This window comes from Panthera onca, chromosome C1, assembly GCF_046562875.1.
Source record: "Panthera onca isolate mPanOnc1 chromosome C1, mPanOnc1 haplotype 2, whole genome shotgun sequence".
NCBI classification, from domain to species: Eukaryota; Metazoa; Chordata; class Mammalia; order Carnivora; family Felidae; genus Panthera; species Panthera onca.
This window is the reverse complement of record NC_138346.1, coordinates 135,546,778-135,561,443: the sequence shown is the minus strand read 5'-3', so window position 1 is coordinate 135,561,443 and position 14,666 is coordinate 135,546,778.

The window sequence follows — 14,666 nt, the reverse complement described above, 5'->3', positions numbered from 1 at the left end:
TCCACAGTCAGTGATTGAGAACCTGGGGCTCAGAGAGTTTATATCATCATTTTCTCAAAGTCACACAGCTAGGAAGTAAGGGAGCCAGGATGACTGCAAGCAACTGGTTTCAGAGTCCTAGGTGCATTACTAATGCCCATAGCCCCTTTTACTCATCCATCTGAGTATAGTGTATCTATTATATATATTTGTCTGCATTACCCTCTGATGCACAGAGAAAAGCACAAGATGTATTCTCTACCCCAGCTTACAAATTAAACTATATGGTTTAGTCTACCTTTAAACAATGTGTGTGTGTGTGTAATTATTGTGATCTTCACAATTTCCATTGTTATGATTACCTAAGGCCATTTTAACGGTGTTCTGAAATAAGACCAGTGTAGGTCCCCACACAAGACTGAATTTATCAGTTATAGCAATAGAGATCCACTAAATTTATTTTGGACCTATTCAATATGATCATATAAAAAGAACCATGTGAATCATAATACTTAAATTTATTTACCTACACTTACAACCAAACATATTAGCAAAAAAATGACACTTGAAAAATAATAAATATTTTCCAAATATTATAACACAATAATAAGTAAAATAATTGAATGTACCCAGATTTACCAGTCAAGCTGCTCTTAATTATAAAATATTAAGGGACTTGGTGTACATATTTTCTAATCCATTTAACATGGGTTTTGAAGAATCACTGAGACCTGGGGATAATCCCCATGACTAAAAATTGTAGTATAGCTTCCTAAAAAAGAAAGAAGACATCTTTGGTCACTACTTTTCTTCTGTGGATGATATGGGATATGTCTTTAAAAACAAAAACAAATATAAACGGCTGATTGGGGATGGAAATGAACAACATAGGAAAGTAGATCTTTTTAAAGCATAAATCTGATGATGGTCTAATGGCTTCAATGTTTTCCACAAAGGAGAAAGAAATTTCTTTCTGTTGGTGAGTGGAGAAGAAACAAACTAAAGGCTTGAGCAGAAAAAATAAAGCTACTGGACATTTTCTGAAAAAAAAAAAAAAAAAAAAAAAAAAGAGAGAGAAAGAGTGAGAGAGAGAGAAATACAGCTAACCTTAGCTCCAGAAAGGAATGGTTTGGTAAGCAGTATTGCATGCCCAGCAAATTTAGAAAAAAATACACTTACAGAAGGGACCATTGTATGATTGGGAAACTTTCCTCCTTGAGAATGTAGCTGCCTGAATAGAATAGCAGCAGAAGTCTTTTTTAGGGTTTCCAGCTTTGGGGCATTTTCGGGCAGGGTGGGTCCCTGGCAAAGAGACAGAGGAGTTGTATAAGCTATTAAGATAATACTTTAAATAATTAATGATAAAATCCAGGCTGAGTATGAAAGGTCAAGAGGTAATAGAATACAATGGGAATAGTCTTAAAGACCTGGAAGATTCCATGAAGTCAAACAAAAATTCTGTATGCTTTCATCCTTTCCACAGTTCAAACATAAAGGTCACCTAAGTTCCCTCTTGTACAAAAAACCCACCAATGCCTTTTGATATGAAACCAAATTCCTACCACAAATTACTGTATTCTGTAAAGGGTGCTAACTGAGCTTCTCAAAATTAGAATTTGTTTATATAAAATTCAACAAAAGCTTTGGTATATCAGTAGAGTATCCAGTAAAATTGAAGAAATCATCTTGGCTAAGGTCCTCATAGAAAATTACCTAAGTGAAAAAAGCAAAACTATGTGTAAGAAAGGTAGTAGAGAATTTCTATAATTATCAAGAATAATGTCTCAGTATGCCATTTCTTTTTCCAAGTCTGGCAGAAGGAGGCAGATCTTTAAAGTCAGATATTTTGGAAACAGTGACCATGGGCCAGTTTCTTTACTTCTCTAAGCAGGAGTAACCTTCTAGGTGTATACAACAAGTTCATGTTTGCAGAGCACTTTGCCTAGTGCCTAACATATGGTAGGATCAATAAATATTTTATGAAATTCCTACTTTAATCTAGCAAAAGAAACTTGATCATAGACTATTCTAGTGATTTTATTTTATTTTAAATAATGAAAATATACAACAAATTTTATTCAGTGATGGAATAGAGGAATTGAAAGAAGTCTCTTTTAAAAGTACTTGCACCTGTTGGGATGAGCACTGGGTGTTGTATGGAAACCAATTTGACAATAAATTTCATATTAAAAAAAATGTTTTAACCTACAAAAAAAAGTACTTGCCCTAACCGCTTGTGCTCTCTTTCTCTCAAAAATAAATAAACATTGGGGCGCCTGGGTGGCTCAGTCGGTTAAGTGTCCGACTTCAGCTCAGGTCACGATCTCACAGTCCGGGAGAGCCCCACGTCGGGCTCTGGGCTGATGGCTCAGAGCCTGGAGCCTGCTTCCGATTCTGTGTCTCCCTCTCTCTCTGCCCTTCCCCTGTTCATGCTCTGTCTCTCTCTGTCTCAAAAATAAATAAAAAACGTTAAAAAATAAATAAATAAATAAATAAACATTAAAAAAACCTTTTTTTTAATGTTTGTTTTTCTTCTTATTCTAACTTTTTAGGTTGCATGTACAGCTTATTTATTCATTCTTAATATGAGCATTTACAGCTAAATATTTTTCTCTAAAACTACTTTTGCTGTCCCCTTATATTTTGATATGCAATATTTTTATTATTTTTAGTTATAAATACTTGTAATACACACCTTAATTTCTACTTTCCAAGTAAATAACAATTTTTTCCTTGTCTTTTATTGTTGACTTTTCATTTAATTAAGTTGTATGGAGTAAACATGTTTTTTTAAAAATTTTTTAATGTTTATTTATTTTTATTTATTTATTTTTTTTTTTAATTTTTTTTTTTCAACTTTTTAAATTTATTTTTGGGACAGAGAGAGAGACAGAGCATGAACGGGGGAGGGGCAGAGAGAGAGGGAGACACAGAATCGGAAACAGGCTCCAGGCTCCGAGCCATCAGCCCAGAGCCCGACGCGGGGCCGAACTCACGGACCGCGAGATCGTGACCTGGCTGAAGTCGGACACTTAACCGACTGCGCCACCCAGGCGCCCCAGTGTTTATTTATTTTTGAGAGAGACAGAGACAGAGCATGAGTCGGGGAGGGGCAGAGAAAGAGGGAGACACAGAATCTGAAGCAGGTTCCAGGCTCTTGAGCTGTCAGCACAGAGCCTGACATGGGGCTCAAGCCCACAGACTGTGGGATCATGACCTGAGCTGAAGCTGGACACTTAACCAACTGAGCCACCCAGGTGCCCCTGCAGTAAACATGTTTTGAAAAAAATTGAAATTTGTCAACCTTTGCTTCAAGTCCTAGATTGTAGTCAGTTTTTGTAAATGATCATTGATAAGGATTTAAACAGAGATGTCTAGCAAATTAAAAGTTTCTAAAGTTACCTACTAGTGAAAGAAGACAGAACTAGATAAAGAGACATGTAAAATATAAGGTATATCAGATAACAGAGTCCTAAGCAGAAACGTGAAGCAGAATAAAGGGACAGCAGGACTGGGATGGCCTCACTGGTAGGAAACGTGTGAGCAGGTGGAGGATGCCAGCTATGCTGATATCCAAGGGAAGAGCCTTCCTGGGAGAAGAACAGCCAAGGTAGGAGCTAGCAGTTGGTTTGATGTGTTCAAAGAACAGCCCAGTTCTAGTGTGGCTGAGGCAGGTAAGTGTAGCATAGAGTGGTAGGTGATAAGGTCAGGGAGGGAGGAAGGACCAGATCCTTTAGGGACTTATAGGACACCTAAAGGATTTTATGTTTTGAGTAAGCCAGAAGACCTCTGGGAACTGTTACAAGAACTGTGATATGTCTGACTTAACATTGTATGTATGTATGTATGTATGTATGTATGTATTTATTTATTTTAGAGACAGAGAAAGTATGTACATGTGCCTATAGGCATGAGCAGGGGAGGGACAGAGGAAGAGAGAGAGAGAGAATTTTAAGCAGGCTTCATGCCCTGTGCCCAGCACAGAGCCTGATGTGGGGCTCCATCTCAGGAACCATGAGCCAAAATCAAGAGTTCCATGCTTAAGCGACTGAGCCACCCAGGCACCCCTGTTTTAACATTTTAAAAGTTTTCTCTGTTGAGGTCATGGTCAGAGGTTTGATGAGAGAAAGGTGAGAACATGGCATTTCATTCATTTGGTTTTATTTGCTTCATTTAGTACATGCTTACTGGGTGTTAGGAACTGTGCTGGCTACTTTGCATACATTATTTCATTTGATTTTCAATTGCTCTATGAGGGAGATCATAATAACAACAACGACAACCATAACAGTAATAGCTGACATTTATTGATCAGTTACAATATGCCAGGCACTATTGTATGCTCTTTAATCACTTAATCCACCCAGAACCTATGAAATAAATGAAATTATTGTCTCCATATCATAAATTTAGGAAGCTGAGGAGAGATGCAATCACTTGCCCAGAGTCACCTGGCTGGGTCCAGGCAGACCAGCTGCAATATTGCCTCCCTTGAGATAAGCTTTATTTTGAGAATACAGAAATTTAGGGCTCACTGAAGTTAACAAACTTGCCACGTTCACATCCTACTGAGTGGTGGATATATATTTGAACCTAGGTCTATCTGACTCTTGAACCCGGGTTTCCTGGTGGTAGAAGATACCAGCCAATAGCCTCTCTGCAAAACCCTGTTGGTCGTGAGGGGTCAGAGTAAGAAATCATCAGTGCAATCACCTTAGAATAGAATAGAAAGGTTAGAACATTCTGCAGTTTGTGTGTTATTTTCTTTTTGTTCCACTCTACCCCTCAGATAGAGGTCTTATACTCTGTATTCTCCATAACACTCAATATATTGCCTCTTTTCCATTCCTTAAGAATAGTGACCATTTCTTATCCTCTTTTGTATGTCGAGCATCTAACACAATGGCAGGCAGAAGGTGCTTAATAAATGTTTATGGGAAGCTAAATGATTGCTTAAACTCTTTCCTAGAGAAGAAGAACCAAATACATAGGAGCTACTGCACGTAAAAGAGAGATGCTAACTCACCCAGTGTTAAGTAGAGGGCTCATCCTAGTCAATATATTTTATAATGACTGAGAAGCTAAAGAATATGTGGTAAAAAAAATTACTCAAAACGAGAGTCAGAGAAAAAAAGAAATTAAATAAGTGGTTCTAAACTGCTGAGCATTACTGATCTTTCTTAAGTTCTTAAAAGTATCAGAAAAGCTAAAAGTTATTTTTTTTAAATAGCTTTTAATACTGGAACAGGATTAGAGTGGTTAATGGCAAGTGTTAGGTAAATATTACTGAAACACAGAGATACAGAACAAACCCAACTTTCCACGTGATATACATTTATATCAGCACTGCTATGTGCAAATTCATCAGATCTAGCAATTGTCCAGTCCTCGTTCCCTTCTACCCAGTATCTTCACAAAAAAAAAAGAAAGAAAGAAAGAAAAGAAAAGAAAGAAAGAAAAGAAAAGCAAGGCCAAGAAAATTGACAAGCCCTAAATTTTTTTTTAATTTTTTTATTTTTGAGAGAGACAGAGTGCAAGCAGGGGAGGGGCAGAGAGAGAGAGAGAGACAGAGAGAGAGAGAGAGAGAGAGAGAGACAGAGTCCGAAGCAGGCTCCAGGCTCTAAGCTGTCAGCACAGAGCCCGACATGGGGCTCAGACTCACAAACCATGAGATCATGACCTGAGCCGAAGTTGGACACTTAACCGACTGAGCCACCCAGGTACCCCTAAAATTTTTTCTTAACTGATGGAAGAAGGGGAGTCAAGAGTATGGCTGTCAACTATTCTCAATGAGGGGCACTCAATGGAGCATTGTGTGTGGTGGTTCTGACTAGAGGGACCTGTCATATTCACGTTTAATCTGTAACTGCAGTCATGTGTTGAACCACACTGCTGCCAAGAATAGCAGTGAGCCGAATGCACGGTTGGGAGTCAAATTACAAAGGCAAGTCTGTATTCTCTTCAGATCATCTGTCGAGGTCTTCAAGAACCTCTTTCTGGACCCTTGCATCTCCATTGCAACCAGAGTGGAAGGCGGTGGTAGGAGGAGAAGTAGAATGTTTCCTCGTTAGAGGTAATTTTCATCCCTTTTCAGAACTCATGATTGTCCCACTGGGGGGTTGGAGGCTGAGGGCAAATCACACACTCTACCCTTTTCCCTTTCCAGTGTCTTAATCCCTCTCCACATGCCCTCCCTAGCCCATTTGGATAAACAGATAAAATTGGGTTTAAGTAAGCCTCAAGGAGAATCTTGAAAGAGAAAAATCACACAGGAGCAAGTTGTACCAATCAATTATATGCATTTTTAATGAACCTCAGGTGATTTTTTTTTTCCCCAGCATTACCTCCATTTACTCCCACAACTCCTCTTGGAATTGCTAAGCATTTTTGGCCTTCTGAAAAGAGTAGGGAAATTACAAAGCCCTGGTCAGGGCAGTGTTTTTCATTAACCATAGCCTGAGTAGGATATAATACACTAGTTAAGAATATGTGCTTTGGAGTCAGCTGACCCAGCTTTGAACACTGTCCTTTTACTGTGTGGCTTTGAAGAAATTACTTAATCTCTCTGAGGCCTAGCTTCTTTATCAGTTGATTAAAGATAATAATGCCGATTGCATAGGATTGTTTGAGAGTATTAATATATATAAAGAGTATTCTGTAAAAGAGGATGCATGCTATACTGTAAATGATCAAGAAACGGTAGATGTTAATATTGTTACTATGACATTTTATTCATTCAATAGAAGTTACTAATTATGAATCCAGAAATTGTACTGACTATACTCACTTTAAATTTGTGACTGCAAATCTCAAATTGTTCAAAACACTATTAGACCATTCTATCTCATTTCCATGGTAACTTCATCATTTCTCCCCTCTCCAAGTCAGCTATTTCATAACATCCTCCCTTCTCAAATCTCTAGTATCTTTCCATCTCTCTCCCTCTCTCCCTCCCTCCCTCTCTCTTTCTCTCTCTCTTTCACACACACACACACACACACACACACACACACACACACTCTCAACTGGTACTCATATCCAGACTTTAGTTCATAAAGACAACAGGGCAATCAGAAAGGAGTTTCTCTCTTTCCCACTACAAAATCCACTCACTTGTCCACATCCCTGTTCATGGACTTTGCTTCCCAACTTTTTCAGTGGAAGAAATGTCCCTGCTCCTGTGGCCCCCCTCCCCTGAGCTTGGCATACATCCTCTCTAGCCTTCCGAAGGACCTCACTCTTGTCTTACGTGTTGGTTATGTCTCTTCTCACAGGACTTGCAATACTGGCGTGATCCATGGCTCTGCCAGGTCCTTCTTCCTGAATGATTTTACCCAGCCTCATAGCTTTAAATATCACCTATGCTTTAATGAGTCATCCCCAGTGTTCCTCATCATAGTACATATTACCAATATCCACCCTATTGTTCAGGCCCCAAACCTAAAAGCCCACATCCAATCTGTCAACAAGTCCTGGTTCAGCTTACTGGCAATCTCCAAACGCATCTTAAGGCTAACTACTTCTCACAACCACCATTAATAACACCCAGCCAAAACATCTTCATTACTCTCTAGATCATGGTTTCTCAACTTTGGCATTACCAATACTTTGGCCAGACAATTTTTTGTCATGAGGGGCTGCCCTGTGCACTGCAGGCTGTTTAATAGATTGTAGGCTGCTCTCTACCCACTACATGCCCGCTCCACAGTTGTGACAACCAAAAATCTCTCCACGCATTGCTAAATGTCCTCTGGGGGGTCAGGGGTGCAAAAGCACTCCCAAATGAGAACCATTGGTCTAGATCATTGCCAAAAATGTCTTCACTGTTTTCTCAGAGCCACCATTGCGCTTCTAAAATCTGCACCCCAGAGTGATCTTATTAAGGACATAAATCATAACATCTCCAGCCCTAGCTTAAATATTTCAATGGCTTCCTTTACTCTTAGAACACAGTTCAAACTTCTGACATTCCTTCTACTGTCACCGCCAGTCACTGCCCTACATTCACTCTGGCATTCTTCCTATCTCTCAGACTTGTCAGGCTCATTTCCACTTCAGGGCCTGTGCCTCTGATGTTCCCTGTGCTTGAAATTCTTCTCTTCCCACAGATCATGCATTGATACATTTCATCATTCAAGTAGCATCTCAAATGTCTCCTCCAGCTTTGCTTGAACCCCCAGCTAAAGAAGTCCCCTAAAGCTGCTCTCCATCAATTACTCTGTTTTATCAGTACTAAAATTATTTTTTTTACCCATTTGTTTGTTTGTTTTTACGTACTTATTGTCTGCCGGCTAAAATGTCAACTCCATCAGAGGAGAGGCTTTATCTAGTCTTGTTCACTACTGTATCCTTAATTTATTGAAAAGTCCCCGAGCAGAATAAACTTTTGGAAAATATTAGCTAATAAATTGTTAGCTGAATAATTGGCTGATTAAACACCAATTGTGATTTCACACCAATTGTGTGATCCTTGTACTGGATTTGGGGCAGCGGCTAGAAAAATGAACAGTGGCACATGGTTTCTGCCCTCAAGGAGCTTGGTCCAATGGAGGTTTCAGAGAAGTAAAAAAGTAATCACAATACAGAATGATAAGTTCTATAATGGAGAAGTCTAGGAACTATAACAGTATTAATGGCAGAGGCCCTTAACTCAGACCTGGGGCAGCTAAGGAAGACTTCCCAGAGAGGGTGGCGTGAACCAATGAGTCAAGACAGGTGAGGTGGAGTTAGCTGGGAGAGTGCGTACTATGGGCTGAAGTGTGTCCCCTCCCCAATTCATGTGTTGAAGTCCTAAGCCCCAGTACCTCAGAATGTAATTCAACTTGGAGAGAAGGCCTTTCAAGATGTGATTAAGTTAAAATGAAGCCTATGGGGTGGTCCTAATCCAATCCGACTGTGTCCTTATAAGAAAGAAGTTTGGACACACAGAGAGACAGCAGGGATGCATGTGCACCAAGAGACCATGTGAGGACGCCCAGAGGAGGCGGCCATCTGCAAGCCCAGGAGAGATACACGCGGGTGTCTGCTGACACCTTAAATCTCAGACATCTAGCCTCCAGACCTGTGAGAAAATAATTTCTGTTGTCTAAGCCACCCAGCGTGCGGTACTTTGTTATGGCAGCCTGAGAAGACCCGCACCGTGCAGTAGAAGAGGGAAGTGTGCTGATGGAATGAAAAGCACCTGAATGTGGAGTGCAAGCTGGGTGGTGGCAAGAGAAGCATCGGAGAGGTAAGCAAGGATGAATTCACGAAGCCCAATGGAGGAGTTTCAGCACTATGGTGAGGTGTCTCGAGAACACTACAAATTGTAGGCAGCAGAGTAAGGCGATCAGATTTGCCTGGGAAAGGAAGAACTTCAGTGGTACCATAATGAATAGATTTTAGGAAGGCCATCCACCCCGGACGCTCTGAGGGCAATAAGGAGACATATGGCTTTGGAGTCCAACAGACCCATGCTCTGATCCTGACTCTGCTATTTAAAAGCCCTATGGCCTTGGGCTGGTTCTTCCCCTCTCTTTGCTTCTAATTTCCCCATTTGTTATTTTAGGTAGAGTAATTTTTACCCCATGGGGTGATTTGAGAATTAAATAAAAGAGAGTATGTAAAACACTTGGCATGGTACTTGGCACATCATAAGCAATGATTGGTAGCTATTAAAATGTCTAAGGCAGTTGTAGTAGACATAGGAAAAAATGGACAAGCCTGAGAGATCTTAAGATAGGTAATCTGGAAATTTTGGCAATTATTTTTATGTCTGGGGGTAAGGGAAAGGATGAAATCAAAAAGAGTTTCCAGATTTTTGAATCTTTGCATTATGGTGTTGATTTGCCCAAGTAGGGAACATAGGGAAGAAGCAGGCAGGAGATGAGGATGAATTTGATTTTGGATGATATAGTGTTTGAGGGACCCTGGTACATTTAGAGTTGTGTCATAGATTGTTGGATATAGGGTCTTACGTTCAGGAAAGAGGCTTGGCCTGCAGGTGTAGACTAGATTGATGAGACCATCCAGAGTAAGTGTGCAGAGCGAGAAGAGGGGCAGAAGGTTGGTGGAACTCCCAGCATGCAGCCACAGGGTAGGAGGTTGAAAATCAGCCCAAGAAAGTATGAGAAGAAGAAAGTAGTAAGCCAAAAGGGAAAGAAGTTTTAAAAGAGAGTAGTCAACAGTACAAAAGCTGAAGAGGAATCAAATAAGGGGAAAGACACACCTAATGGACTGTGTTGTGTCTGGACATCAGGCATGACTTGGGAAAGGATGATTTCATGGAGTGACATGGGTACAACCCTACTGTAATGGGGCAAAGATTAAATGAAAAGTGAGGAAGTAAATACTGTGAACGAACTTCATGCATGAAAAGTGAGAGAGAAGACTACTGGTAGAAGGAAAATCCTTTTACTCCTGCAGACCTCATACTCCAAAATCTCCACCATTTTAACTTCCTTTGGCCCAGGGTTCTTGACCTTGGCTCCAAAGACCCTCTCAAGTGGTTCATGAATAGAATTTAAAGTGTCTATGTATTTAGAAAGGAGACAAAAGTACAACTTGAATTCCACTAGCCTGAAATTTAGCATTTTCATCAATTATGAATGTAGGCAAAAACTACAAAAGATTAGCAGTAACTGTGACTGTCAAAAACATATTTTCATATTGTATTACAGTTGTCACAGATTTCTCAAAATATCATTTATGCTCATCACTTTTATGAAATTATTGTAGTTATCAAATCTACTCCTGGATCTCATTAATAAATCATTTAAACATATTTTGAAAACTGCATTTAAATGTTATTAGTTTTCTTTATAATCATACATATTTTACTTTGTTTTTTAAAAGCATGATTCTGAGAAGGGATCCATAGGCGTCCCCAGATGTTAAAAAGGCACTGGGCACAAAACGGTTAAGACTTCCTGTTAGTCCATTACATTGCCATGTACCAACTCCATTATCCCAAATTTTTGGTTTGTATATGGCACTGCTTTTATTTTGTTTGATAAGCCACAATTGTCCCAAATGTTCCTCCAGGGAAAAGAGCCATGTCTCTCTCTGAACTTTTCTGTTGATCTGACCATCTACTGGTCCTTTCTCTTTTCATCTGGTCATCAAAAAACCACCGTTATGGAGATGGTAAAATTGGTTCAAGTATTTGTTCACTTCTTTGTTCACCATTGACAAACATCATTGAGCACAAGGTACTATGCTACATACTTGGGGATGTAGCACAGGTACCTCCTAGGAATTTGTAGTTTGGGGAGTGGTCAAAAAAGAATAGAGATAGACTTATCCATAAACAGTTGCTTTATTAGGATATATAAAGTTTTATAGTATATGAGTTGCCAGGGGAAGACTTCATGCAGAAGGTGACATTGAAAGTAAAGAAAATGCCAATAAAAAACTGAATTTTCCAATACAGGATGAATAATGTTCATGAGCCATTACCCGGTTTTCTAAAAGTCTTGGAGCATTAAATGTAATGGAGTAAAAAAGGTTTCCATCTTGGCATATAGATTTAATTACCACATTTGATTAAAGCTGAGAAAAAAAATTGAGAAAAAGATGAATATTCAGGACACTTTCCTTCCTCTAAGCATTTTTACAGAGAAACAATATTCATAATCACCACAGATGAAAATACGAGGCAAAAATTAATTTGAAAAGCATTTTGTTATGAAGAATTGTCAGTTTTCCCCAGATGAGCGCATGACACCTGCTGGCCAAATTATATAATTTCCCTCTCCAAAGGAATGGTGAGTAATAAAGCTAATTTTATTAACTCTGCTTTGCTACGAAAGGAATTACATATTAGACCTGGGCTTTCCTTTAATGACCAGCAAGGAGGAGATTTTTCCGTATGGTAAATGTGGTCCTTGTTTTGAAAGTTCAAGAAGGTCGAAGAATTTAAATATTAAAGGCAATTTCTCTAACAACGAGTTAAATGAGATTTGGAGAAGTCATGCTTCATTCAAGTTCACATGCACGTGGGTTGCCCATTTGATACTAGAGCCCTGGTTTCTGTTCTGCACTCCCAGACGAGGCAAAATATCCCAAGGCAAGGGCTTGGGTTGCTAACTTCTCTTCTATCTCTTGTTAATGCAATTTTTCGTGAGTTTTACTGCTAATGACATTATTAATGTTTTGTATGGGTCTTATTGCTTCTTCTTGGCTAATTGCTGTGGTTAGGACTTCCAACACTATATTGAATAAAAGTAGGGAGAGTGGGCATCCTTTTCTTGTTCCTGATCTTAAAGGAAAAGCTTTAAACCTTTCACCATTGAGTATGATGATAGCTGGAGACTTGTCATCTATGGTCTTTATTATGTTGAGGTACATTCCCTCTATACCCACTTTATTGAGAAGTTTTATCATCAATGGATGTTGAATTTTGTCAAAGGTTGTTTACTTTTTTAAAAAAGAAGTCTAGTTTATTGAGGCAAAATTTATATGAAATAAAATTCACCAATTTTAAGGGTATGGTCTTAAGAGTTTTGATAAATATATTTAGTCACATCACCACCATTGCCACAAACAAGATCTAGAATGTTTATATCAGCCCCCAAATTTCCCTCATGCTCTTTGTTCAGTAAATTCCCTCCTCCCACCCCTAGGCCCTAGAAAACACTAGTATATTTCCTGTTTCTATAGTTTTGCCTTTTCTAGAATGTCATATACATGGAATCATATAGTGTGTAGCCTTTTGTCTGTCTTCTTTCACTTGGTTTAACTGATTTGAGATTCAGCCTTGTTGCTGCATGTGTCAAGTAGTCCGTTCCTTTCTATTGCTGAACAGCATTCTAATGTATGGATAAACCAACAACTAGTTGTTGGAAATTTGAATCGTTTTCTGCTTTTAATGTTTATTTATTTTGAGAGAGAGAGAGAGAGAGAGAGACAGAGCATGAGCGGGGGAGGAGCAGAGAGAGAGGGAGACACAGAATCCGAAACAGGCTCCAGGCTCTGAGCTGTCGGCCCAGAGCCCGACGGGGGGGGGGGGGGGGGGGGGGGGGCAAACTCACAAACTGTGAGATCATGACCTGAGCCAAAGCCAGACGCTCAAACGAACGAGCCACCCAGGCGCCCCAATCATTTTCTGCTTTTGATGCTTATGAATAACGTTTCAATAAACATTTGTCTACAGGCCTTTGTGTGGATATATATTTTCATATATCTTGGGTAAGTACTCAGGCATGGGACTGCCAGGTTATACGCTAAGTGCATATTTAACTTCATAAGAAACTGACGCGTTTTAAAAGCAATTTTACACATATTTCTTTATCTTTATTTTAGCCTAATTCTAATTGTGTCCCGTATCATTGTTGTAGGAATCTTTTGTGAAAAATATAGCTTTAAATCCAAGTGTCATGAGAAAGCAACAACGAAAGGCTATTTATTTCATGAACCTCTTCAATTCAAGCTCATGAAACAGTATTTTTAGAGGTAAGAGTACTGCATTAAGAGAAGAATCTAGTCTTAGAATCAACTGCAGTCTGTCATTTTGACTTGCTGTGCAACGTTTATTTATTAGGAAAATTACCTAACCTCTCTGAATATCAGTTAGTGGACACTCACATGTGTGTGATACAGGTGTCTACACTGCAGGGTTACCAAAATTTCATGGGCTAATGTGAGTGTTCCCCACATAATAGGCGCTGCATTACTACCATTAGATTAGCAGCTTTTGCTAAAAGCAAAACTCTATATTCTAGAAAATAAATGGTATCACACTCTATAGATATTTTAGGGTTCATTAGGAATTAATGTGTCTCTTCAGGGGTTTTAAATATGCCACACAGAGACAAATGAGTTTCATTGGCTCTACTGTCTATGATATGGGAATTATAAAAATACTGTTGTTCCTACACTTTACAACAGATTAGCATTTTGTACTTAATTAAGATCATGTTTTTTAATGGATCATTGAGAAATGCTATTGTCATATAAATTAAGATGATAATACCAACGTGTTATAACTTACATAATGTGATTTACGTAGGCCAGGGCCTTTTTAGCTTAGTAACTTCTGAAGAACTGACATTATTCTATAGCTTCACTGAAGAAGATATACTTAATCAAAAACATTGAGAGTTTTTAACTTCGCTATTTTAAGACTCTTGGCTCAGTGTACTGGCAGGTACTTAAGCTGCTAAAAATGTTAATTAGCTTGCACTGACATCTGCTGGTAACACAGTAAATTCCATACACTGTGTTTTATAAAACTCAGTAGAATCAAGTAGTTTAATCAAGTCTGTAGTTTAAAAAATTATTTTGGGAGGAGTTAAGATGACGGAACAGCATAGAAGTTTTTTGTCTTGCAACCATGAAATACAGCCAGACCAACACTAAACCATTCTACACACCTAGAAAGCTGACTGGAGGATTAACAACAATTTGCACGACTTGAACCATGGAATTCAGTGGGTGCGCGGCGCAGAGAGATGAACTTGGGGAGCGGGAAGGGAGGTGCTTTGTGGGCCGAGGGAGGATGGAGACTAGGGCAGGGGGAATACGGGAAAAGCACCCCTCCCCAAAAGCAGCTGGAGAGAAAGTGGAAAATTGGAAACAGCCGCAGGGACTAAACTAAAAAGGGAGAAAGCAGAGGGTTTACATTCCAATAAGACTGTAAACAAGGGGAGCGCGAAGGCTGCAATTCCGCAGCTCCATACCTGGTGGTGCTCTGGTGGGAAGGGCGAATC